Here is a 27,487-nt window from a genome sequence, read left to right as displayed (position 1 = left end):
CAAAGCAGGGAGCGGATAATGTCAAAAGATTACTACAAAGGGAGATCTTTTGGATCAAAAAACTGGATACCTTAATGCCAAATGGTCTTAATGACAAACTGGATATGGCATGCTTTTTATAGAGCACGTCATACTCGGAAGCTTTCAACACATGCTGTAGCCCGTCATTCACATATTATAGCAGAAAAACTAACCATACACCCCTAGTTGTAGACATCTTTGAGGTTGTTGTATTGTGTATCACCAGATATGACAGAGGGCTTATACATATTGTATACACGAGGAGGGTTTTACCGGCAGGGCTGTCATTTGTACAGCTAGGGTGCACATTGATTTGACGAGTGTGACATAAGTGTGGACACGGTTCAGGGAGCGGGCATCAGTCTCGGCCTCATTTTAACCCATATTCTGGTATTTCGATCCTCTCTGTTTAAATGAGTTTCCATTGTAGGACCTGTCATGATATACATAGGTAAGATGTTTACAGTGGCTACAATAATTTAAAAATAATAAATGATAGAATCTTCATTATTTCTAGTATTCACGTCAGCGCGAGTAGCTACGTTCTGACTAAGAGAAGACAGGGTATACATGAGTTTTCCTTTTCCAAAATGGCGGACACGTTTTTCGATATCTGAACGTAGTCCTACCTTTAGCGCAATAATGTTTTTAACCAGGAAGTACGGTTTGGCGTTTTCGGCAGTGTTGGAGACTTTTGCTTCGGGCACAGAACACGCAGAGGTATGAGCAGTTTTTGCCGCTTTTGGGAAGTTTAGGAATCCACTTAGAACATAAAGTAGGCTCAACTAACAGTGGGCCTCTTTTCGTTGTTTAACAGAGTCAAGTCGAATGCAGGGCACAGACGGCAGCATAACGCATACTTAATATATCGGAAACATAGAGGACTTGAGATCTTCTCCCGTGAGGTAAGAGTAGGATGGTAGTGACGGTATTTCATTCGGGTTCTCGTTTCTTGATGGGAGTAAAACGTGTGCACACATATACAGCAGAAAATCCTTCATTTCTTCAGCAACGCCTCGTAGACACAATAGAGGTAGGCATTCAGTTTACATTATGTATATGGTAATCTTAAAGAATTGGTTAGTATTTAGGGGAACTACATTGAAGCATGTTGTTGTTTTCACAGTGTTGAGGCGACCCAGATATATTTCTCGTATTGACAACTAAACTCTTGGCATTCAGGTACTTTTTTCAGTGGTAGTATTCAATAACTTTATGGATTCTTCTGAGAGTTTGACAGTCACGGGTATGGTGACAAGAGGTAGTGTCTCCACTAGTAAATCACTTGGGATATGGTTTAACTGGTGGCAGAGTTGATGTAATGTTCTATGGACACTGATCCACATTTGTGAAGCATGCGTCTTATTGAAGTGTGACCCTACTAAAGTAGTTGTGTAGTTGATAATTGTTTCGACTGTGCTAAACAAATAAGGTTATTGTTAATAGTTTTTATATGATTTTTTCAGACTGCGGCCCCTGAAGAAGGGACAGGAGTCCCGAAATGCATTGGGCGGGCCCTTATGAAATGTTTTTGTTTACATTATTATAACACAGTGGTGTTTACATGAATACTTTTGATGTAATGTATATTGATTTTCATGCTTAAAGTTCATAATTTTGTCAAAAAGCAACATGTTCTATTAACATATGTGAGAAAAAAGAATATATGAAAGTAATTCAAGATCAGTTGATTTGATAATAAAAAATCATCTGATGTGTTCATCTAACTATTATTGAGTATTGTTGATATATTGTGAGTATTATGTTGATATTTTGTGAGTATTATCCCCACATGCTGTGCCAGTGTGAGTCCTAATCACCTTCCAGGGTTTAGGCCACTTTCATTCTGTAACACATGTCAGGCTAACATGAGTCACACAGAGCACGCAAAACAGTTTTGAACGCATACAATTTCAGAGAAATTCAGTTAATCCCCAGGTGTGCACGTTCCACACTTGTTCATTCATGATAGGCTGCAAGCACAAAGTGCTACGGGCAGACAAATACCAAGTTTCTAAAAGTGGCATTTCCAAAATTGTAATGGAAAATCTGACTTTACCATTAAAGAGTGTTTATCATTACAGTTTCATAGGTATCAGCCATGACACATCTACCGGCTCCCAATTAGAAATTACAGCTTATTAGATGTTATAATAAATCCCCAATGTTATCCTGTGGGAGGGGTAGGTCTCACAGTAGTGAAAAACTAATTTGGGAGAGTTTTACTATCAGGACATGTAAAACTTAAAAGTACATGTCCAACCTTTTAATTGCGCAGGACCCTGCCCTGTGGATTACCTAGGGCCTACCTAAGGGGTGACTTATTTGTAATAAAAGGAGTGTTTAAGACTTGGCTAGAGCTCTTGTGCCATTTGAGACACCAGAATCTTTTAGCTCTACAAAGATCCACTACTGTGGGAAGACTGACGGTAGAGTTCTTCCAAGTAAAAATCGAATCTAGAATGGAGGAATTCCTAGATGTAATCTATCCTCCACTTGCGAGGAAACTCTACATTCAGCTTAGGCACGATAGTCTCCCACTTAGGGTATTTACCTGTAAATGGGCTAACACAATTGCGTGCCCTGCATGTAATTACAGGCAAGAAGATGTATGCCACGTACTTTTTTTTGCCCTGCGTACCAAGCAATAAGGAAATGCTGGCTGATTCCACTATGTAGGAACCTAGGATTTAGACATTGCGTCCAAGCTTGTAGGGTCCTAAGGTATGATACCCACCCCTCTATTGTGTTTGCTGTATCTCGGTTTCTATTTGTCATGTGGCACAGACGGAAACGTTTTCTATAAATTGTGTTTACTTATGTATTTTATACCGTCCGTTTGATAACCATTCAGTTTAATCAACTTTTAGGTCTAATATATGATTGGACTGTTATTTATTGTTTTATCATTTTGTGCTATTGTGTATGTATTTTATCTGCACTTTAATGGTCGGCTGACCGAAATAAAGTTATCAAATGAATGAATGAATTACAGTTTCATAGGTATCAGCCATGACACATCTACCGGCTCCCAATTAGAAATTACAGCTTATTAGATGTTATAATAAATCCCCAATGTTATCCTGTGGGAGGGGTAGTGAAACACTAATTTGGGAGATTTTTACTACCAGGACATGTAAAACTTAAAAGTACATGTCCAACCTTTTAATTGCGCAGGACCCTGCCCTGTGGATTACCTAGGGTCTACCTAAGGGGTGACTTATCTATACTACCATTATAAAGAGAGAACACAAACCTTTGAGCCAGGTAAACTCGGGAACGACAGCGCCAACCCACACACCCGATACATTGTAGAAATTGTCAGGGTGTGCAGATGGACATAGGCTATAAAAAAATAAAAAATAAACGTAAATTAAAAAATATAACTTTAAAAAAAAAGTAGTGCCCTGAAAGTAGCGCCGGCCGCGACACTGCGCTGGCCGCGACGTTGCGCTGGCCGCGACGTGCGTGATGACGAGGAGGAGCGGCGGACATGGAGCGGCGGTGAAGTGAGGAGCGCGGGGAGAAGCGGCGGCTCAGGTGCGTCATGACGAAGAGGAGCGTCGGACATGGAGCGGCGGTGAAGTGAGGAGCGCGGGAAGGAGCGGCGGCTCAGGTAAGGTAAAGGCACATCGGAGTCGGGGCGGGAGGGAGTCGGGGCGGGAGGGGGTCGGAGCGGGTGTGCACAGAGTGACGGGCGGGAGGAGTCGGGGCGGGAGGGAGTCGGGGCGGGAGCGGGTGTGCACAGAGGGACGCAAGCCTCAAATGCTGTGCACACAAGCCTCAAATGCTGCCCCCAGCCCCTTCCTGCCCCAGGCAACGCTGGGGTGGGCTGCTAGTTTGTTATAAAAGGAGTGTTTAAGACTTGGCAAGGGAGTTTAAATGCCAAGTTGACGTGGCAGTGTGACACTCTATTAAGGCTGCAATTGTAGGTTTGGACGTGTTTTGGAGGGCTACTTAAGTGGGTGACACAATAAGTGCTGCCGGCCCACTCGTAGCATGTAATTTAAATGGCCAGAACATATGGTATACCACTCTACAAGAGACTAATAAGTAAATTGAAAATGCCAATTAGGTATATGCCAATCAAACCAGGTTTAGGGTAATGAGCACAAGCCCTTAGTACTGGTAAAGTGTCCTAAGTCCAAGAAAAATGATTTTAGCAAAAAGAGCAGGGCAAAAGGCAAAATGTTTAGTGGTGACCATTCCAAGATGGCCTCGTCCAACAGTTACTGACTCCTCAAAGAAGATGGCAACCCATGTGCACAGTGGAAGAGGTTCACTTGCTCCCCCTTCTCCTTTGTCAGTGTAAAAAAAGTTTTGGGAAGTGGGCAGTGTTCCAGAGGAAAAATGGGGAAAAAACCCAAGAATACACACAACCTCCCTATGCAGGATCAAGGCCAGGAACCGTACCAGTTTATCCTCCTTGATGTGCAGCCGTTGCCTGTATTGCCGCAGTCAGCCTTTCCCATGCGTCTGCTATACGCCGCTGCACATCTACCTCCTCTTCCTTTATCCCTGAATCAGCCAGATCGCCACCGTACAAATCAGCCAGATATGCTTCAGATTCAGAAATCAGCCTACAACTGGCGGCGCACCCAACACGTTGGCTCTATATGAGCAACGGGCATCACCTCCTTATCGCCTCCCATTCTGTTGCCCCGGTCGCCGCAGAAACCCAATTGCTCTCCATATAGTCAGTCAGCACGCACGACAAAACCTCCTGCCCTATCGCGTCAGTCAAAACCCCCACTGGGAATCTCCACAGGGGTCTCCACTGTGCGGGGACACCCCACCGTAATGTACAGGGCACCTGAGAGTGGTCCAAGAAAAATCTAGCTAGATGGGTGACTGTGACACCTCTGTCACAGGGATCCCCGCACCATTATCCTGTCCAACCCACTGTAAGTGTTTTGTGTCTGAGAATAGCACGTGCACATCTTCTGCTACGGGTAAAACACCCTCCAAACGTCAACCGGCCCCAGATTGTTCATCACCTCTACAAGGGCCCTGGTCATTGAAGGCTTAGTACCCTCCCTAGGCAGGGATATGTTGAGCTCCTAATCAATGACACAATCAAAATCTGACTGACCAGAGCAGGGGCATGTCCGCCTCTTGCGCCACCAATCCTGAATCACATGAAAGAAGCAAGGGTCATCCACATTAGGGGCGTATGCATTGAGCATAGATAGCTCCATGCCATCAAAATTACCTTGTAGGAGGACAGACCTACCCTCTACATCAGCCTAAACCAGAGGTCTTCAAACTTTTTTGCTCTAAGCCCCCCCAAATAAAACATTTTGACGCCAGGGCCCCCCTCCAAACCTTTATGACAAGGTTTGGGGGAGGGGCAGGGTTGAGCACAGGGGGGGGGGGCTTATGAGATCATTTCTGGGAGATGTTTTCTATGCCATATATTCCACAATAAATGTAAGACTTACAAAATAGCAAATTCATTAAGCAAAAACATGAATTAACCAGGAAAAGCTCTGCTCCCCATAATTTGGTTTCTGTGAGCCTATCACACTCCTCAGATCAATGCAACTGCACCTGCTATAGTAATGATAACCCTGGCCCTGAGCAGCAAGAAATATACTCCAATTACATTACCCAAGTCGAGATTGTGTAAGACTTGGAAAAATTAAGTGATTCACCAAGAATCACAAGATGTTGAGTAAAAGCTGGGACTTGAACCTAGTTCCCCTGTTCCAAATTCAACATCTCTCATAATAAGGCCACATTTCCTCCACCAGAAAAACATGAGCTCCCATGCCCTCCTTTTTGCAGCAAAGGTGCCTGTGGTCCTAATGCTAGCAAGGAAAATTAGCCCACATACCCTTTTTTATTTTTTAAAAGACATAACTGTAATACAGTGGGCCCCTTAGACCAGTGGACCCTGCTGCTGCTTCACCTACTTCACCAGTGATCAGTACTGCCTCGCCAAGTGGGATGTCTCCTCTGCCCTTCGTTAAAAATATGAGCTCTCATTTTGTCCCATCCTAGTCACTGTCTTCTCTCTGAGGCCCCCAGAAAGGTGTCTCCTCTGCTACAATTTTCCCACCCTTAGATCATTACTCAGAGGCCCAAATCAACTCTGTCAAAGCAAGTGGCCACTGGACCCTACTGTAATAATAATCTAATAGTAAGAATAGTAAAACAGACATGGGGTTTAGCTGGCCCTTTATACCACGGGGACCTGGTGCCACAGCACCTGCTGTACTAATCGTATATACAAATCTGGATTATATACAAATATGTGTCATATTGTGTGTATATGTATAAATATATATATCTATCTATCATAGTCCAAAACGACATAGATTAGAAATACTGTGCACATCATGCAGTTACTGACATGATATTCGTTATCCTGACAGTTATGGTATCAAAAAAGACCTGCATCATGTATCAGGGCATGGAAAATGCATTAGTTTGATTATAATGAGAACACCAAAATCCCCATATCACTATTAGATCACATAGATCACACGATCTCAACATAAATACGGAGCGTACTGGTCCTCCTATTAGTTATATGGCCATTGCATATCCACACGCAGGGCACAGAGGCACCAGCGCTTCGATTATTGGTAATAGGGGAATTTAGTAGTTCACTACGAGGATTGCTTTGGCCTTGGAATTTGGGTCTGTTTCATTGTTGCCTCAATGAGACTGCTAACTTCTTAATTTCTCCCGCTCTGCGAGGAGCATAGTGCAAAAACTGTGGGACTGCTTGGGTCCAATCCCAAGTCAGGTGAACAGGGCACAGAACGTGCAATGGGCTGCATAAGGCACTGCACAATACAGTGTGTTGCATCTCATAGAATGAAGTGCTTCAGCTGTAATGAACGTACCAGAGTCCCCCTCTGGGATACCACTCTCGGTACCCTGGAGATGAGATTGGCAGTGTTTCTCAGGGACTTTGAGGGCTCGTCTGCGGTATTGTAATGCAGCCTTACGAAGTTGCAGGACAGCAGTGGATATCGCGCTGCCCCTCCTTTACAGTATCTTCAAGGTGGACCTAGTTGGTCCTAGTTGGTGTCCTTCAGGAGCGCAACTAGAGGCATATTTCGGGGAAAGCTACTCGGGTGGGGGAGGGGGCTAATTCTTCCAGCTGTAGTCAGAGTGGAGATACAGGGGATCTACGAAGGGGTGGAATAACAACAAAGCCTTTTATTACCCTTTCATTAACAAGTAAAATGGTCTTTTAAAGACCTGTGACGTACTCGGGTGCGGCTGTGTGTGTGCCTGGGAAGCGTCTCCCGACTAAGGGAGGGTGGGGGAGGGGGGAGGAGGGCAGGGGAGGGGGCTGAAGCACTTTGAGCTCACATACCAGTTTTGTGCGTGCAGGAGTGTGACCGTTTCATATAATTGAAAAATGCACGGTTCTGTTCAGTATCTATGCAGGTAACAAACGATGAACATACGCCATTTACATGTTTTGCACATTTATTCTAGAGTAGTGTTAAACTGCTCTGCCACAGTTTTATTGTGATGGATAAAAGCATAAAGTTTCAGCGTAGCATAGTTTTCACTTATGTTTTTTTACAGATGGGATCTTTGCCAAATAATTGAACTGCATTTCCCGGTACAAGAACAGACACAGCAGTTCTTTTTAACAGTAACACTGGTCACGATCGTCCCACACACTTCGACATAGAGCACGTTGTTAGCAAGGCAGCTTCGTTTAGGAGCTGCCTTGCAAGGGGGGTTCTATAGTGGCTGGCGGCAATGGCGCACACAGAGGGATGTCCGTGCCTCCGAGTGGCAATCAACTTTAGAACTGTTGCACGTTGTGCCTGCCCTGCCTGGGGGGCGCATTGAAGGACTCACACGCACACTGCCACTCCGTTTATAGGGTGGGGGGAGGGGCACTCTGTTGTGCTAACTTGAAACCAGGTTCTCCCCAGCAAAGCGCCACACACACTGTGTGACAAATGACACCTAGTTGGAGACGCATTCGCGCCCCCCTGGGAATGCAGCCACGGACCCCCAGGGGGGCGCGCCCCACAGTTTGAATACCACTGATGTAAGCCCACACTGTGCAACTGCCAGGACCCACACTTCATCCAACCCCGGCCAACAGGGACAGACCTACTCCTTCTGTCTCCCAGACCGTTTAATCCAAGCATCCAACTAGTGGTATTGTATTACCGGGACTCAACACATATCTCAGGGAACCGAAACTGGCCCTAGCATACTTCTCGGCCGGTCCCCCTGGGGGGGAGAGAGGGAGCAGCCAAGCTGTTTGTTAGGGCCAGGTTCAGACAAGTTTGTTACAGGGGGCCGATATTGTCGCCCGGTCATAAAAATGGCCCCCCCAGGGGCCCAAAACCGGCCCCCCACTATGGTGGCCCACCTGGGAACCATCCGGTGCCCGCTACGCCCAGTCCAGCCTTGGAGTAGCCCCACAATCCAAAGGACCCCCTTCCCCCCGAACATAGCAAGCGTTCAACGCAGAGCATCTGTGAACCACCGCCCCTCCGGCAAGAAACATCACACACAGCACACAAGCTCACATTATGCCACCGGTCCAACAAACCAACTTATGCAAATAGGGCACACAGATACAAGCCAACATATTGAGCAGGTTCAGTTTAACAGAGTGTCTATGCACAACGCATCCAGGACCAGGTCCTCAGCAGAGCTTTGCTCAGCAAATTCAAATCCAACCACAGACAGGGGAGCCGTCCCACCTCCAAGCTCCCCCCGACTCTAAGACTCTTTCGACCTGCACAGTACCATCATCTTGAATTGTCACTCTGTTGGCATGAGCCCTAGCCCCCATGGCTCCCCTACAGAGCGAGTCAGCGCAGCCACTCCCAGACCTCCTCAGGTTGCTTGAAAAAGTGTGCCAGGCCCTGGGAAATTGCCTTCAGTTTTGAAAGGTATAAAAGCATGTGTTTCAGTTTCATAGCCCTCAACTTCTGTGTGACAGTCAGAAAAGATTTATGCTGCTACTGCACTTTCTTGGTGTAGTCAGGCTAAATAGCGATTTTACAGTTTTCAAACATGGGAACAGATTGTTCCCTGGTTGCTCTTAAGATTCTGTCTGTTTTGATAGTTCAATATCATTGCAATGATTGCCCACGGTGGGGCACCCGGCGGTGGGGTGGCACCAACTATCTATGCGCCTGCTACACAACAAAGAACTCTGACAGGCCCCTCGGATTGAGCTGCCACCTCACCCAGTCCTCGAGAAATGTCTCTGCTGAGGCCCGCTCCACTCTCTCAGGGAATCCTAGCACTCTGATATTGCTGTGACATGCACTCCCAGATATCACTGCCAACCTATGTTCCAGATCACTGGTGACGGCGTTCATCTTGGCCAACTGTCGCTTGAGACTGGCTACGTCCCCCCGGAGATCCACTATATTACTCTTAGCAGTAGTGAACTTGCCCACCACTTTCCTCAAATCTGCTTGCACAGATTCACATCTATTGATACAGTCTCAATCTTCTGTTTGAGCGGCTTCCGAGAACCCTGAATATCCCTCATCAACTTTGCTCAAGAGGGCACAGGGTCATCCCTCGAGGGGGCCACCAGCCTAGTTCACTCCTCTCTGTCAAGAGATCATCTGAGATGTCTGGCGCGGCACAGTCTATTGCGTGATAGCATTAGTAGAACGTGTCCAAACAGACTTCTCCTTTCCCATAGCAGCATGGGCTCCAACTAGCCCTGGGACGTGAATCCCTGCCTGGCCGTCTGTTACACATTAGCCCACCCGACCAGGGAGCCCCTCTTGTGTCCCTCCCAGTCCTCCGGGCCTTGCTCTGCACCAAGAGCCAGAGGTGACCGTCTCCTGGGCACCCCCGCTTTCTGCACCCAGTGTGCTCATCTTGTGCAGGGTCACAACAAATGCGCTCCACGTTCCACCGAGGACACCACTGAAGATCACCCCAAACACTGCTCCTCACCGGTTCCAGGGGACTGCCACTCACCATGCCCTGGGTTCAGCGGGATCCACTGCACCAGTTAAGGGGCCAACAGTGCAGATGCGGTCCAGGCGTCCACCAGGAGTTTGCAACACCACAAGTCCAGCAGTCAGGGGCCACCCTCAAGTCAACCATCCACCAGAATCAAGCAATCTCCACTGGGGTGAAACCGCCCCCCCCCTTCACGATCCTATCCCGGACAGCCTGCAGGCAACAAGGTACGAGGACCTTGCCCCAGAACTCCAGAATGAGCTGTTGATGGGCATGCCGCAGCTGTAGACCACTGGCTGGCGGGCAACAACCCGGTACAGCCCCATGGCCCCCGTGCCAATGACGAACAGGGAGGCACTTAACAGCAGGGGCAGAAGAACTGTATTTCACACATTACGGCCCTCACTGTGTCGAGCGGGCCTCTCTCTCTCTGCGCCCCCCTCAGTGCTAGGGAAAAGACAAATTCTGCCTCCTCTCTGGATGGCGCCTGCAGGATAGGGCCTCCTCCTGGTGTCCCAAGGGGCCACGCTGCGCTGAACATCAGAGCGCGGCCGTTCTGATCACCCAACAGGCCGACCGCCTCCCAGGCATGCTGCGGGCCACATCTGCTTTCAGCCTTCCAGCTGACAACTCAGACCTTCCCCGCTGTCTCATCACACCACTGCTTCCCGGCTGTCTCATCACACCACTACCCCCTAAGAATGTTGGTGCCATCCGGCAGACCAAGCAGCAGGCCGGCACACCAAGCCTTGCCAGGGCGTATTGGCCATCCAGCAACTGAGCGTGGCCGTGCCCAGCAACGGAGTATGGTTGTGCCTCACAAGGTCCAGCTCTGTCCACCTCCAAGCCGATCCCAGTAGGCCGAAATGGCTGCTCCAACTGTGTTCCCCGCAGCTAGCATCAGGGCCTCCACCGACACTCCATCCTGACCACCCCCCGGCTCTGGGGGTTGGGGGGTGGGGGAGTCAGCATCACACGAGGAGTGTATGGAGTACGATATATGCGAGAAAAGGCACAGGATTAGGCATTATGTTAGTCAACACACCGGGAGCTCTAGGATTCAACATCCCTTTGGCCATCTTCCTGGGCCACGCCTTCCTCAAGAGTTTTTTACTCTCACCTCCAGCATAAACCACTGAATGGAAATTCACCATATTTAGAACTAAAGTCAATTTTTACTCAAAATATAACCCATATACCATCCTCCCACCAAGACAACAAAAACAAAAAAAGGATGCATATTAACTTCTTACAAAATCATTTAAATAATTTGGGCTTCTGCTAATCCTAGCACTTTTGCGAGTAGACTCACATCTAGAGGAGGAGGGACTCCATCGTCAGACATCATCAGACAGTGCTATTCATGTTAGACCTAATTATAACAACACTAATGAATCAGAATTCATTAGTGTTGTTATAATGAGGTCTAACATGAATAGCACTACTGTGGTTCCAGATGCGACCATCATTGGTTTTTACAGCATTTTTTTAAAGTTTAACCACACTCTTAATAGAAGTGAACTTTGACCAATTCTGACAGCCAACAGGAGCTTTGACTTTAACTTTATCTCCAACATTGAACTTAACAACCTTACAAGATTTGCGAGCATCAAAATACATCTTCCTTTTCCTTTGTAGAGTTAATTCTATCTCCCTCCATTCACCAATGCCATTGTCCTTGATACCTTTATCCAGAACCATCTACCCTGGACACAAAATGTTATTAGGAGATCTTCCTTTGAATAGTTCAAAAGGTGTCCTCCCAGGTGAAGAATGAGGCGTGAATCTGTATGCAGATATACGACTTTGTAATTGATCTCTCCAGTTCAAGCTGTTAACTCTCGCCAGTTGAATGCTTTCCTGTGGGGTTTCAGCTGCGTTGTCGAACAAATCCACGGACAATGGGGTTTTAGGAAGTGTGGGTTTTATTATCTTATACAGTCTCCGTTTTATCACAGGTATCCTGTAGAATGGAAGAGGGTTTGCAACCTCTTCAGCAGCCTCTCGTACTCCGCTCCGCCGCCTCGTCTCCCGGTGTCTGCTGGGAGCCGTAGTCCGTGCTTCCGCCGTGGTCGCGTGGGGTCCAGGGGGGGTTGCCAAAGTGAAGAAAACAAAGGAAACCAGTATTACTTGGCTGTCCTAACCGAACAGGAGTGAGGGATAGGTGGTGAGGAGACAATCGTGCAAGCTATCTACCCCGCTATACGTGAGGGATTGTGCAGGAAAACAAAAGGGGGGTTTTGATAGCGGTGCCCCGTATGGGTCAAGGGGGTTTGCCCAGATTACGTCCCGCCCAGCCCAGGAAACGAGACCGTACCTGTCCTAGCCACACTTCCCGGGAAGCGTGGCTGGGCGATGCGCCTTCTCGGTGGCCTCCTGGCGTGTCGCTGCAGTCTCGTTTCTCCGTAGGGCTGCCTCCTCTACTCTCCACTCCCGGTCCGTCCTGGTCTCGCCTGGTCCCGCTTGGGTCGTTGTTTTCTCCTTCCTCCCCTCCGTCCTCGGTCTTCCACCACTCCTCTCCGTCCTGACTCTTCCTCCGCTCCTCTCCGTCCTTGATCCTCCACCACTCCTCTTCGTCCTCGATCCGTCTCCGCTCCTCTCCGTCTTCACTCCTTCGCCGCTCCACTCCGTCCTCGCACTCCAGTCTCCACTCTCCGCCTCCAGGTGTAACACACACCTGTCCAGGGTCAGGGCAGGGTTTTACCGAGCTGACGTGGGTAGGTCCATGCTCCGTTGCCGCCCACTTAAAGGAACAGGGCCCCTCACTGTCCAACACCGGAAGGCAGCTGACCACGTCCGTGGTTTTCCATGAGTCCGTGTGCTGAAACAATAGAGGCAACACATGAATAGGCAGGCCAGGGGGGCCTGTGTCTGGGTCCCCCGCGTCACACACCTCCCCCCTAGGATTCTCCCGCTCGGGGAGAGGAAACCTGGACAGGAAATCCGCATTGGCATTGTCACATCCCTTTCTGTGGCGGACCTGGAACCTGAAGGGTTGCAGTGCAAGGAACCACCTCATAACCCTCGGGTTGTTGGAGACGTTTCTACTCATCCATAACAGGGGTACATGGTCAGTGTACAATACAAGCGGATGCCCCTCCAGGTAATAACGCAGTTTGTCAATCGCCCATCGTATGGCGAGACACTCCTTCTCAATGGTGGGATATTTCACCTCTCTAGGGAACAATTTCCGGCTGATATACAGTATGGGCTTCTCAACCCCCTCCCCCGAGTCCTGGGACAACACGGCCCCGATACCAAAATCGGAGGCATTCGTTTGTAGGATGAACGGTTTTGAGAAATCCGGTGAAGTTAACACAGGGCTCGTCGTGATGGCACGTTTCAGTGTCTGGAAAGCTTTCCACATAGCAGGTGTCGGATTCTGGAAGTCGTACCCCTTCTGGTGTTTCTGCAAGGTATCCGTCAATGGGGCAGCGATGTTCGAAAAAGAGGGAATGAATCTTCGGTAGTAGCCCACCAAGCCCAAGAAGGCTCTCATGTCTTTAGTGTTCTTGGGGAATGGAGTTTCGGCGATTACTCTTACTTTTTCAATCTGGGGTTCTATTGCTCCATGTCCCAACAGATATCCGAGGTATTTAACCTTCTGAAATCCCACCCTGGATTTCTTGGAGTTTATGTGGAGTCCTGCGTCTTTCAACTGTCGGAGGACGATCCGGAGGTGTTGCAGGTGGTCCTCCCAGGATGGGCTAAAGATAATGATGTCGTCGAGATATGCCGAGCTGTATTTCTGGTGCCCCCGCAACACCTCGTTCATTAGTCTTTGGAACGTGGCCGGGGCGCCATGTAGACCGAACGGGAGGACGTTGAATTCGTATAACCCGTCTGGTGTCGAAAAAGCTGTTTTCTTTCGGTCCTCTTCCCGAAGGGGAACCTGCCAGTACCCCTTGGTCAGGTCTAGGGTACTGATATATTTGGAATCCCCCAATTTCTCAATGAGCTCGTCTATCCTGGGGATGGGGTATGCGTCAAAGGAGGACACCGCGTTTAGCGCTCGGAAGTCCATACAAAAACGGCTACTGCCGTCGGGTTTTGGCACCATCACGATGGGCGAGGACCACTCGCTTCGGGATGGCCGAACCACTCCCAAACGGATCATTTCGTCGACTTCTCTCCTTATGGCTTCTCTTTTCGCTGCGGGGATCCGATACGGGCGTTGTTTGACAGTGACTCCTGCAGGGGTCTCTATCCTGTGTTCAGCCAGTCGTGTTAGGCCCGGTAGGTCAGAGAACATCGGTTCGAAAGGGTGCAGGACAGCTTGTAGTCCCTCTTGTTCATTCTTGTATAATTCCTCATTGACCACCAGTTCTCCCAGCGTGGTTTCAGGGTTGCTACGAATAGTGTCTGCCAGATTGGAGGACACCGGGGCTGTACCCAGCCATTTTTTTAACAGATTAATATGAAATATCTGAGACTTCTTCCCACGCAGGCGTAGACGATAGGTGGTTTTCCCTATTGTCTCGATGACTTCGTATGGTCCTTGCCACTCGTTCTGGAATTTCTTGCAGGTGGACGGTAGCAGTACTAGGGCCCAATCGCCAATAAGTAGTTGTCTCCACTTCTTCCCTCTGTCGTAGTGTACTTGCTGCTTTCTTTGACTGCCTTCCAGGTGGGCGAATGCCAATTCCCGTATCTTCCCAAGTTTATTCTTCAAATTCTGGCTGTACTCCAACAGCGATCTGGTCTCCCCCGTTGGCTCGGCTTCCCACACTTCCCGAGTCATGTCCAGGAGGCTCCGGGGTTGGCGTCCGTACAGCATCTCGAATGAAGAGCAGCCTAAACTGCTCTGCTTCTGGCCACGGATGACGTATAGGGCCAGCGGAAGAAGCAGGTCCCAATCGCTTTCGTTCACTGTTAGCATTTTCTTGAGTACTGACTTTAGGGTACCGTTGTATCGCTCCACCAGGCCATCCGTCTGGGGATGATACACCGACGTTTTTATCTGGTGTAGCCCCAGGAGGTGGCATACTTCTTTCATAACCCTGGACATGAATGGAGTCCCCTGATCCGTCAGGATCTCCTTGGGGAATCCAACCCGTGAAAACAGTTCCATGAATTTATCTGCGATGTTCCTGGATGTGGGGCTTTTCAGAGGGAACGCCTCAGGGAAACGTGTGGCGTAATCCACGATTACGAGGGCGTATTTGTATCCTTTGCGTGTCTGTGGTAGTGGGCCTATGAGGTCCATGCCAACCCTCTCGAACGGGGTTCCGATTATGGGAAGGGGTTGGAGCGGAACAGCTGCGGGCCTCTGGGTGTTCTTCCTTTGACACAGGTCGCAGGTCTGACAGTGTGTTTTGATGTCATGGTAGATACCAGGCCAATAGAAGCGTCGTAGTACGTTTTGGGCGGTTTTTTCACTCCCGATGTGTCCCGCAAGCAAGTGCGTGTGGGCGTAGAACATTATTTGTTCTCTAAAGCAAGTAGGTACGATCAGTTGCATAGGGTCTTCCTGTTTGGCTTGTCTATACAGGAGATCCTCCTTAATCAGGAAGCGGGGATAGCGCGGTTGCGGGTTGTTCAGGTCTTGGTGGGCTTGTTCCCAGGCGTTGAGTAAGCTGGCATCATTGGCTTGAGCAAAACGAAAGCTCCCATCGCCCTCCCATGGTTCTGTAGAGGTCAGAGCCGGGATGGCCATGGCCCCGGTCTCCCCCTTCTGTTGCAGGCGGTCCTTAAAGAGTTCAAGGAAGTGGGGATTGTCGGTCCCGAATATGAGATTCTCGGGAAGGGCATCCATTACACCGACCTTCACTACCAAAGTGTCCTTACCCTCTACCTTAATGGGGACGTAAGCTACGGGATACCCCTTAACGTCCCCATGTACACATTTGATATACACTAATACATCCGGCATTACCTGGTGGCGCCTCACGAAACAACCCTGTATCACTGACTGCTTACATCCCGAGTCTAGGAGAGCCTTGACTATCGTACCATTGACTTTAACACTCACGTGATATGCTCCACCCAACTCCGCTGAATACATGACTGCCTTAGGTAAGAAGCTGACGTCCATGGGTTCGTCCTGCGATCGTTTCTGTGGGCAAAGGCGGGCGATGTGTCCCCACATCCCACAGTCGAAACACTGCGGGCCCCGAAAGGGGGTCTCCGTTGGTATTGGTCAGGGCGGTGGTAACCCAGGAGGAGCCCGCATTCTACATTCCGGCCGGGGAATTGGCCGGGTCGCTTTCTCAGTTTCCGACATGTGCAGGCGGGGTTGAGCGCGTACATAGGTGGCCGCCATTTCCATTGCCTGGGCGGTAGATAACCCGGAGTGTTGTCGGAGCCACCTCTGTGTCCCGAAGGGAAGGGCCTCGAGGAATTGCTCCAAGTAAATTTTGTCCATTATTTCTTCCTTAGTACTAGTAGCAGGGACAAGCCACTTGTCGGCTGCAGTCTTGAGGCGAAAGAACAACGTTTTCGGGTTATCGCCAGGTTGACCTCTTTCCTTGCGGAAGCGCACCCTATACGCCTCCGCGTCTAAACCCAAATGATCCAGAATGATCACCTTGATCTGTCCATATGGGGTCTGTCCGTCACCATTGGCGACTTGATAGGCCGCCTGTGCCTCGCCGGTCAATAGGGGGGCCAGAAAGAATGGCCATTTCTCCAGGGGCCATCCGCATGCTAAGGCCACCCTCTCGAAGTTCGTAAGGAACGCGTCTGGGTCTTCCCCTGCGACATACTTTTGCAAGGAGATGCCTGCTGGGGTGGCCGGAGGTCGACTCTTCCTCACCGGATTACTGGCTGGGTCGACGGTGGCACGCATCCCCTCGAGCTGGCTCACTACTGTCGTTCTGAAGGTCTCTCTGTCCAGTTGGGCGGCGGCCAGCTGCTGTTCAACCGCCCATCCCAACTGCTCTTGGCCTTTCACTAGGGCTTGTAACATTTCTTCCATCGTGGTGTCCCGGATGGCTTCCTCGGTTATGCCCGCATTCTCCACCACTTGTGGGGTTTCAGCTGCGTTGTCGAACAAATCCACGGACAATGGGGTTTTAGGAAGTGCGGGTTTTATTATCTTATACAGTCTCCGTTTTATCACAGGTATCCTGTAGAATGGAAGAGGGTTTGCAGCCTCTTCAGCAGCCTCTCGTACTCCGCTCCGCCGCCTCGTCTCCCGGTGTCTGCTGGGAGCCGTAGTCCGTGCTTCCGCCGTGGTCGCGTGGGGTCCAAGGGGGGGGTTGCCAAAGTGAAGAAAACAAAGGAAACCAGTATTACTCGGCTGTCCTAACCGAACAGGAGTGAGGGATAGGTGGTGAGGAGACACTCGTGCAAGCTATCTACCCCGCTATACGTGAGGGATTGTGCAGGAAAACAAAAGGGGGGTTTTGATAGCGGTGCCCCGTATGGGTCAAGGGGGTTTGCCCAGATTACGTCCCGCCCAGCCCAGGAAACGAGACCGTACCTGTCCTAGCCACACTTCCCGGGAAGCGTGGCTGGGCGATGCGCCTTCTCGGTGGCCTCCTGGCGTGTCGCTGCAGTCTCGTTTCTCCGTAGGGCTGCCTCCTCTACTCTCCACTCCCGGTCCGTCCTGGTCTCGCCTGGTCCCGCTTGGGTCGTTGTTTTCTCCTTCCTCCCCTCCGTCCTCGGTCTTCCACCACTCCTCTCCGTCCTGACTCTTCCTCCGCTCCTCTCCGTCCTTGATCATCCACCACTCCTCTTCGTCCTCGATCCGTCTCCGCTCCTCTCCGTCTTCACTCCTTCGCCGCTCCACTCCGTCCTCGCACTCCAGTCTCCACTCTCCGCCTCCAGGTGTAACACACACCTGTCCAGGGTCAGGGCAGGGTTTTACCGAGCTGACGTGGGTAGGTCCATGCTCCGTTGCCGCCCACTTAAAGGAACAGGGCCCCTCACTGTCCAACACCGGAAGGCAGCTGACCACGTCCGTGGTTTTCCATGAGTCCGTGTGCTGAAACAATAGAGGCAACACATGAATAGGCAGGCCAGGGGGGCCCGTGTCCGGGTCCCCCGCGTCACATTTCCTTTAAAGTTTTGTTCAACCTTTCAATAGCCCCATTAGATTCCGGATGATAAAGTGAAATTTTCTTGTGTTCAATGCCACATCTCACCAAATATTCCTCCATCTCCCGTGAACAAATTGCAGCCCATTGTCCGACAGCAGAGAACGAGGAAAGCTTTCATGCTTGAAGATGGAATCTAAACACTTGTTTATACATTGTGTTGTGATGTCTCTCACCGCACTCACCACAACCCAGCGAGACTACAGATCTAACAACACAATCAAATAAGGTGTATGATGTTCACCATGGAGAGAGCCAACAATGTCTATTGCTACTTCATCCCAAGGACACACGGGTACATTTATACAAACCATGGGTGGTTGTCTTGGTTTAAGTATTTTGTCACTCAAAGAGCAGGGAACACAATCACACACTACCGTTTCCACCATGAGATTAAATCAGGCCACCAGAAATCCTGTCTAATGCGTTCTTTAGTTTTTGAAATGCCCATGTGTCCCTCATGGGCCGACTGGACAATGTTGTTCCTCAAACTCTCTGGTGGAACAAGCCTGGTACCTCTAGTCAATAAGCCATCAACAATAGCTTGTTCATTAGACACTAATAACCAGGCCTTCTCAAGTTTGTACTCCTTGTCTTTAGACAACAGCTCCATTACTCTTAGCATTTCAGCATCATTCTTTAGTTCATCCTTCTATTCATTTCCTTTTATCACTCCTAAAGTGACATCACACACAATTACATTAAACTCATCCTCTATTCCCTCCTCAGAGGAGAGATCATTAGAATCCACAGTGTCCACTAAACGTGAAAAACAGTCAGCAGACAAATTTGAACTCCCAGGAATATATTCAAATTCAAAACTATACTCCTGCAATGATATGACCCACCACCTAATTCCAAAGGAAATTGAGTCAAGTCCCTTTTTTCTCAAAAATCTCCTTGAGTGGTTTATGATCTGATCTGACTATAAAGGAAGTACCCCAAACAAATTTCTTAAATTTGTTGAGTGCCCAAAAAATGTCTAGAGCCTTCTTTTCTATGACCGAGTAAATCAGCTCAGCACCCTTCAGACACCTGGAAGCACATGCAACCAATTGTTGATGCCCATCTCTCATTTGCAACAGAAGAGCACCTCACCCATTTTTACTTGTATCAGTTATGATATATGTCACATCACCTGTTTTAAAGCCTGTAAATTAGGAGCAGTCCTTAAATCTAACTTTACACCTAAAAACTCATCTTTACATACCTCATTCCACACAAACTCCACATTCTTCTGAAGTAAACTCCTGAGATGCACAGTTTTATCTGCAAAATTTCTTATGAATTTACTATAAAACTCAGCCATCCCCAAGAAAGAAGATAGCTCTTCCTTAGAACAAGGTTCTTTCAAATTCTCTAGGGTGTCCACTAACTCTTTTTTTTGTGTCACACCCCTTCCAGAGATATGATGTCTTAGATAATCCCCCTCACACACCAAAAGGGCCCTTGGTGTCATGCTTCATCATCGGGGTCTTCCCGCCCCCGCTGCGGGACGGGGCAGTGCTGCGACAAGCGGCTACGCCGGAGCACCTTTTTATTGTGAGTGCTATGTGAGTGATGATGGAGTGAGTGTCAGTGGGGTCAGGAGTGATAAAAAGTGAGATTAAAAGATACCTGGCCTGGTGTTTAGAAAAAATTATTTAATAGGCACTGGCTGGTATCGTTAAAAGGGGTGAGGCGGAGGGCAAGAACGGGTTACTAGTCTTGCTCTCCTGTGTGGGTCAACATGTTTCGGGGCGACATGCCCCTTCGTCAGGACCGGGTATATAGATCCCCCTGTCACTCACTAATGCGCTCCCACAGATAGAGAGTGTTATGTTTGATCAATGTGTATAGATAGACTTTATAGATACACGTGAAAAAGCTAGGTCAGAAATACTGATGATATAAGCCTGATCATCAGTATTTCTGACCTAGCTTTTTCACGTGTATCTATAAAGTCTATCTTGCCCTCCGCCTCACCCCTTTTAACGATACCAGCCAGTGCCTATTAAATAATTTTTTCTAAACACCAGGCCAGGTATCTTTTAATCTCACTTTTTATCACTCCTGACCCCACTGACACTCACTCCATCATCACTCACATAGCACTCACAATAAAAAGGTGCTCCGGCGTAGCCGCTTGTCGCAGCACTGCCCCGTCCCGCAGCGGGGGCGGGAAGACCCCGATGATGAAGCATGACACCAAGGGCCCTTTTGGTGTGTGAGGGGTATTTTAACACACTGAGTATATTCCAACAACATCGGAATATGTACTGAATATTTTTTTCAGGTGGTCTTTGTTGATTATTCATGCTTTCATAAGAGGAGGATTAGCCCACCGCGGTGCCGAGTTGCACCACCTCTTCACTCCCTTTTTTGATATTCCTTAGTCTTAGATAATCCACCTCAGTCACCCCAAACGTACACTTGTCGCAACGTAAGGTCAAACCAACCTTAAGTAAGCTTTCTAGCACTTTAGCTACCCTGCAATCATGTTCTTCAACATTTGTCCCAGAAATCAACACGTCATCTTGGTAACATCTGACACTTGGAATCCCTTTAATGACATCATTCATAATTCTCTGAAAAACAGAGGCGGACAAAAGGCATTCTTAAGAATTTAAACGCCCCCATTGGAGTTATAAATGCAGTCAATTCTTGCGAGCTCTCACTGAGAGACACCTGGTGGTATACCAATGCCAAGTCTAAAGTACTAAAATAAGAAGCACCCTCTAAGGTCAAGACCATTTCTTCAAAATTGGGAAGAGGGAACTTGTCAACAACAACCTCCTTATTTAGCGCACGAAGATCCACACAGAGACGAATTTCGTTATTGGCCTTACGTGCTACCACTAGTGGAGCCAACCATTCTGAAGCTTCCACAGGTTCTATCACCCCAGTAACCAGTAACTTATCAATCTCTTTTTGAACTGCCTCCTGCACATTAATAGGAATTCTCCTCATTTTTGCTGCAACAGGTTTTACACCTAGCTTGAGTTTAATTTGATGGTTATAACCTTTTAAGCAACCCAAAGTGTCTTTGAACAAGCCCTCAAATCTTTTCACAAACTTGTTGTCAACATTTTCAATAGACTGTACTTGTACAGGAGGTTTTCCATTAGGATTGAGAATAACACCCAGACGTGCTCGGTGTGTCCAACTCAGCAAGTTGTCTCCTTTCTCCGCAACATACATTTTAGCATCAGTAAATTTTCCATTGCATTCTACACAACTCGTAAAATAACCTAACATTTTGATGGGAGTTCCGCCATAACCAGTAGGCCTTACATCAGATTTTAACAATTTTGTCTTACTCATGAATTTTTTTTCAAACTCTTCTTTGGATGTGAATGTGAGATGGGAGCATGAGACAAATTTCACTTTAACTTTTACATCACCCAGCTTCGCCCACTCCGAAGGATGTTCTACTCCACACTCATTTACTTGAAAAGAAACTTCTCTCATATCACTTATACTATCAGTCTTGTTTCTAATACAACAGTTCTTAGTGAAGTGACCTCTCCTCCCACTACAAACTACTTCAAGAGCTGGACACTCTCTTGCATTCCCTTTGTGTCCTACTTTACCACAGCGATGACAAATTCCTTGAAATATCATTATACTTTTTTTCTCATTATTAGTGCTCACAGTTTTGTTTTCTACATCTCTACTTTTGTTGTTGAAAGATTCAGATTTTTGTATGGCCTAACATATAACCTCTTCTACTTTTTCTGGTTGACTAGGTGATTTTCCCACCTTACTCGCTTACACTTTTGAGCATATGTTCTACACGTCTAAGGGTGGTTCATACTTTAACCAAAGCTCTTCCCTTATCTTATCACTACTACACCTTAGAACAAATTGATCACAAATTCTCTCTTCCACAAGTTCCCCAAATTTGCAACTGGAAGCTAGCTTCCGTAGAGCGCTCGAAAAATTCCTCCACAGTTCTTCTTTGCCTTGTTCCCTCAACCCAAAATAATATCGCTCCATGATGGTGCTTACCTTGGGTAGGTAATGCAAATCTAATTGTTTTATGCAAATCTCATATTCGTTCAAGCCCTTTTGTACTGCTGGGCTCCACTGTGGCAGATTCTCTAGTGCTTCCTGCCCTTCTCCTCCTAAACAGTGAAGCAATAATGCTTGTTTCCTCTCTGCGCTTAAATTAACCCCACAAACTCTTGCGTAATTTTCAAAAACTTTCTCAATTTTTTCCACTTAACTGGGGGTTCCCCAGGATTAGACAAAAAAAAGGGGGTGCGGTTACATTTTGTACTTATGAAGTCTCTTCTCTCAAACCCAGCAATAACAAAAGGATAAAACAATTGCCTGTGACTCTCTTTTAAATATTTTCCTCCTTATTTCTTTTTTTTTTTCAAATAAATGTAACAAATTTTGAAAATTTTCGCCACCAACCTATAACACTCTGTACTTATTTGGCTTATTATAACAGTTGCTACTTATTTTGCTTATTATAACAGTTGCAATGTTACACTTATATTTGTGAAGGCTTACTTTTTTTAAATGTATAACTTTTCACACTGTATTTCGCTTAATACATCTATTTAACTTAAAATAGAGTAAAATATCTTCTTCAGGATTCTTCCAAATGTCTAAATTAATAGGTGTTCTTGTCGCTGTGATGACATATCCACTCTTTAAATGCTTTTTGAAAGTTGTATTCCTTTCGATTAGTTCAAAACGATAAATTCTCAGTTTTTGTTTTTTAAAATGTCCACCGTCGTGTAAACGTAAACATTTAGAGACATCGCGCACTCCTGAGGCGGAAGCCGGGAGACTTTTTAACTTGTAAACCTGTCACTATTTTCTTGTTGTTGTTTTTTTTAAAACACGCACTAACGAACGCGCCAGCGAAGCGCCAGGGCACTTACCCTCACAGAGAGCGAGCAGCGGAACCAGCGCTGACTCGTTGTACAACCACCAGCAAAATCGCCATTCTCGGCGAGGACCGAGGCCACGCCCCCTGAAGGCCACGCCCCCCCCTGTCGCTGTATATAAGCGCTGAGTTCTAGCGCCTAATCAGAGACATCGCGCACTCCTGAGGCGGAAGCCGGGAGACTTTTTAACTTGTAAACCTGTCACTATTTTCTTGTTGTTGTTTTTTTTAAAACACGCACTAACGAACGCGCCAGCGAAGCGCCAGGGCACTTACCCTCACAGAGAGCGAGCAGCGGAACCAGCGCTGACTCGTTGTACAACCACCAGCAAAATCGCCATTCTCGGCGAGGACCGAGGCCACGCCCCCTGAAGGCCACGCCCCCCCCTGTCGCTGTATATAAGCGCTGAGTTCTAGCGCCTAATCAGAGACATCGCGCACTCCTGAGGCGGAAGCCGGGAGACTTTTTAACTTGTAAACCTGTCACTATTTTCTTGTTGTTGTTTTTTTTAAAACACGCACTAACGAACGCGCCAGCGAAGCGCCAGGGCACTTACCCTCACAGAGAGCGAGCAGCGGAACCAGCGCTGACTCGTTGTACAACCACCAGCAAAATCGCCATTCTCGGCGAGGACCGAGGCCACGCCCCCTGAAGGCCACGCCCCCCCCTGTCGCTGTATATAAGCGCTGAGTTCTAGCGCCTAATCAGAGACATCGCGCACTCCTGAGGCGGAAGCCGGGAGACTTTTTAACTTGTAAACCTGTCACTATTTTCTTGTTGTTGTTTTTTTTAAAACACGCACTAACGAACGCGCCAGCGAAGCGCCAGGGCACTTACCCTCACAGAGAGCGAGCAGCGGAACCAGCGCTGACTCGTTGTACAACCACCAGCAAAATCGCCATTCTCGGCGAGGACCGAGGCCACGCCCCCTGAAGGCCACGCCCCCCCCTGTCGCTGTATATAAGCGCTGAGTTCTAGCGCCTAATCAGAGACATCGCGCACTCCTGAGGCGGAAGCCGGGAGACTTTTTAACTTGTAAACCTGTCACTATTTTCTTGTTGTTGTTTTTTTTAAAACACGCACTAACGAACGCGCCAGCGAAGCGCCAGGGCACTTACCCTCACAGAGAGCGAGCAGCGGAACCAGCGCTGACTCGTTGTACAACCACCAGCAAAATCGCCATTCTCGGCGAGGACCGAGGCCACGCCCCCTGAAGGCCACGCCCCCCCCTGTCGCTGTATATAAGCGCTGAGTTCTAGCGCCTAATCAGAGACATCGCGCACTCCTGAGGCGGAAGCCGGGAGACTTTTTAACTTGTAAACCTGTCACTATTTTCTTGTTGTTGTTTTTTTTAAAACACGCACTAACGAACGCGCCAGCGAAGCGCCAGGGCACTTACCCTCACAGAGAGCGAGCAGCGGAACCAGCGCTGACTCGTTGTACAACCACCAGCAAAATCGCCATTCTCGGCGAGGACCGAGGCCACGCCCCCTGAAGGCCACGCCCCCCCTTTCCCCTATATTATGTGCTACCACCGGAAGCGCAGCGGACGAGCGCAGCGGGAGCGCCGTTTGCGCGCCGAAGGCGCGCCTAAGGCAAGCCCGTCTGCGCCCGTCATCGCCAGACCATCGCCTCTCGCCAGTTCCCCTGGTCCGTCTAGGCCTTGTCAACGCATACGTTACGACGGTAAGGAACTCTTACATCTAAACCAGCACCAAAAATGTTCCAACACTATGGGCAGTCTTGGTCTCACGCATCTCCACTGCAACCGCTGCCACTTCTCTACCAACACCCCTACTAGGGTGCGGAGTAACCCCCTTAATACCACTAATCCGCCACTCACGATACTCCAACTCAATTGTAGATCCCTCGTTAAACATCACCCAGAGGTGAATACGCTTCTCCAGGAGGAAAATCCTGACGTACTGTTCCTCTGTGAAACATGGCTCCGAGACGGCATTACTACCATCCCTAACCTATCGCTCCCAGATGAATACCACCTGGTCACCATTAACCGCGAATCTCGCGGCGGCGGCATCGCAATTATCTACAAAAAACTCCTGACTTGCTCGTTCATTAAGGAACCCCTCCAAGACTGCGAATGCGCCCAATTTAAAATCAGCGTGACCCCCCAATTTACGCTTTCCGGCCTATATATTTATCGCCCTCCAGGCCAGGCCACTAGATTTATTAACGCCCTTCTCGAAACTGCCACTGTGCTCACCACTAAATCCGCTAATTTCACCATCCTAGGTGATCTAAACCTGCACTTTGATGCTGCTGGCGATCACACCATTACTAATCTTCTTGCAGACCTCTCGGCACTGCAACTGAACCCCCTTGTCCATGCTCCCACTCATATAGCTGGACACACCCTAGACCCGATCTTTTCCAATCTACAAGAGGTAGTGACAGAAGCTCCCACCCCTATGGGATGGACGGATCACCATCTTATTACACTGAGAGTTCCGGCACCTCAACGTCAGATTAAACCTGAATCCTCACAGCGTCTAAAAAGACCCTGGCACAAACTCTCCCCCCTCGCCTTACATGAAACTCTGGGAGAATTCCAATACGATGCTAACCAGAATACAGACGCGACCTATACCTCGTTTACCAACTGGATCAGTAATGGCCTCGACACTCTCATTCCGGCTAAACTGACTAAAGGGCGCAACACACCCTCTAACCCGTGGTACGACGACACCCTTAGGGCTATGCGCAAGGAGTGTAAAAAAGCCGAACGCCGATGGAGGAAACACTATGACAACCAGGATAAGACAAATTATCTATCCACCCTTAAAACCTACCATAAAGCTATTAGATCATCCCGTGCTTCTTTTTACTCCAACAAAATAAACTCCAACGCGAACCCTTCTAAAATCATATTCAAATTAGTGAAAGAGCTTCAAAACCCTAGGGCACCCCCACCAAAAATCTCTTCTCATGAGCAATGTGAGCAGCTCGCTGTATATTTCATTGAAAAAGTCCAGAAAATTTATGCGACCTTCCCACAGACCGCTCCTCTCTATGAAGTCCCTAAGACCACAGCCCCTCACATCTTACCTCTGTCCCAAATTTCTGCCATCACTGCAGCAGACCTGCTCAGACTAGGAAAGAAAGTGAAGTCCGGCTCCCCAGCTGACCCCATGAGTCCTTCTCATTTCCTGGACTCGATGGACTTTTTTCTATCCCCCTTGCTGAAAATTCTCAACCTTTCCTTCTCTACAGGACTTGTGCCCATAGCCTGGAAACAAGCATGGGTTTCACCGATAATTAAGAAACCTTCCCTCGACCCCTCTAAACCAGAAAACTTCCGGCCTATATCCCTTCTTCCCTGGGTCTCCAAAATAGCTGAAACACATGTTAATAACATCCTATCGAAACATGTGGAAAGTCATGGAATCTTGGACCCCTCCCAAAATGGCTTCCGTGCAGGTCATAGTACGGAGTCTGCCCTGCTAGCCACTACGGAGCATCTCCGGGCGATTCTAGATGCCGGTCATAGTGCTGCGCTGATTCTTCTTGACCTCAGCGCAGCCTTTGACACGGTATCCCACGACATCCTTCTGAAACGTCTGGAGACAACCGGTGTGACTGGCCTCGCTCTTGCATGGTTCCAATCCTTCCTTAAGGATAGATCCTTCAAGGTCTCGGCTCCTCCTTTTCTCTCTAAACCCCATCCCATCGCTCAAGGTGTCCCCCAGGGATCAGCGTTGAGCCCCTCACTCTTTAATCTATACGTCCAGCCACTCACGGACGTGGCTAGAGAGTGGGGACTCACGCTGGTCTCTTACGCTGATGACACCCAGCTGGTGGTCACCCTCTCGGAAAGCCCGTCTCTCGCAGCATCCAGGTTTAAAGAGGGTATGACTGCAGTGGCCCGCTGGATGACGGACAACCACCTCCAACTCAATGCCGGAAAAACCGAGGTTCTCCTCCTAGGCCGGAACAACAGCCTCTGGAACGAGCACTGGTGGCCGTCATCCCTAGGCGCCACTCCACTCCCCAAAAACTGTGTCAAAAACCTGGGAGTCTGGGTGGATGCCAACCTGGGCTTCCAATCCCACACTAAAAAGGTGGCAGCCACCTGTATAGGCCTTTTAAGAAACCTCAGACCCATACTTGGGCTCTTCGATTCTAAGGCCCGCCAGCTTATCATCCAGGCCACCATTTTATCGCGCCTGGACTATGCCAACGTTCTCCTTCTAGGAGCCAACAAAGCGGAAACAGCAAGGTTCCAACGCATTCAAAATGCGGCAGCGAGAACGCTGGTTGGACTCCCACGCAGATGCTCAGCCAGAGCTACCATCCGTAAGCTCCATTGGCTGCCGGTGGAACACCGAGTTAAATTCAAGGCCTTAGTCACAATCTTTAAAATCGTCAAACAAGGAAACCCCCCTCTACTTCGTAGCCTTGTCCAACCTTACGTTCCTGGTCGTGCTTTGCGCTCTACCAATCAACTCCTTCTCACAATCCCCAGGATTCGACTCTGTCGATCTGGAGGCCGCTCCTTTAGCGTCCTCGGCCCTAAACTATGGAATGATCTCCCCTTTAGCATTCGTTCCATAGACTCCCTCCCAGCCTTCCGTAAGGCAATTAAGACTCACCTATTCC

At 48.5% G+C, this 27,487-nt stretch overlaps 2 protein-coding genes across 14 annotated transcripts in view; one reads left to right on the top strand and one right to left on the bottom strand.

Moving 5' to 3' along the window:
• KPNA5 (karyopherin subunit alpha 5) overlaps positions 1–27,487 on the top strand; it is a 418,555-nt gene that overhangs the window by 250,080 nt on the left and 140,988 nt on the right. The window lies entirely within an intron of this gene.
• Positions 1–27,487, bottom strand: part of LOC144763165 (uncharacterized) — a 233,432-nt gene that overhangs the window by 179,701 nt on the left and 26,244 nt on the right. Inside the window, exon 6 of one of the 4 annotated variants that reach the window (XM_078648504.1) lies at positions 16,560–17,875. The exons of the other annotated variants lie outside the window; for them this stretch is intronic. The gene's annotated coding sequence lies outside the window, so the exon portion shown is untranslated. Of the gene's footprint in view, positions 1–16,559; positions 17,876–27,487 lie in introns of those variants that run through there. 4 annotated transcript variants of the gene reach the window in all.

Source organism: Lissotriton helveticus, chromosome 6, assembly GCF_964261635.1.
Source record: "Lissotriton helveticus chromosome 6, aLisHel1.1, whole genome shotgun sequence".
Lineage (NCBI taxonomy): Eukaryota > Metazoa > Chordata > Amphibia > Caudata > Salamandridae > Lissotriton > Lissotriton helveticus.
Note: the sequence above shows the minus strand (reverse complement) of the source record. Positions and strands in the feature narration are given on the sequence as shown.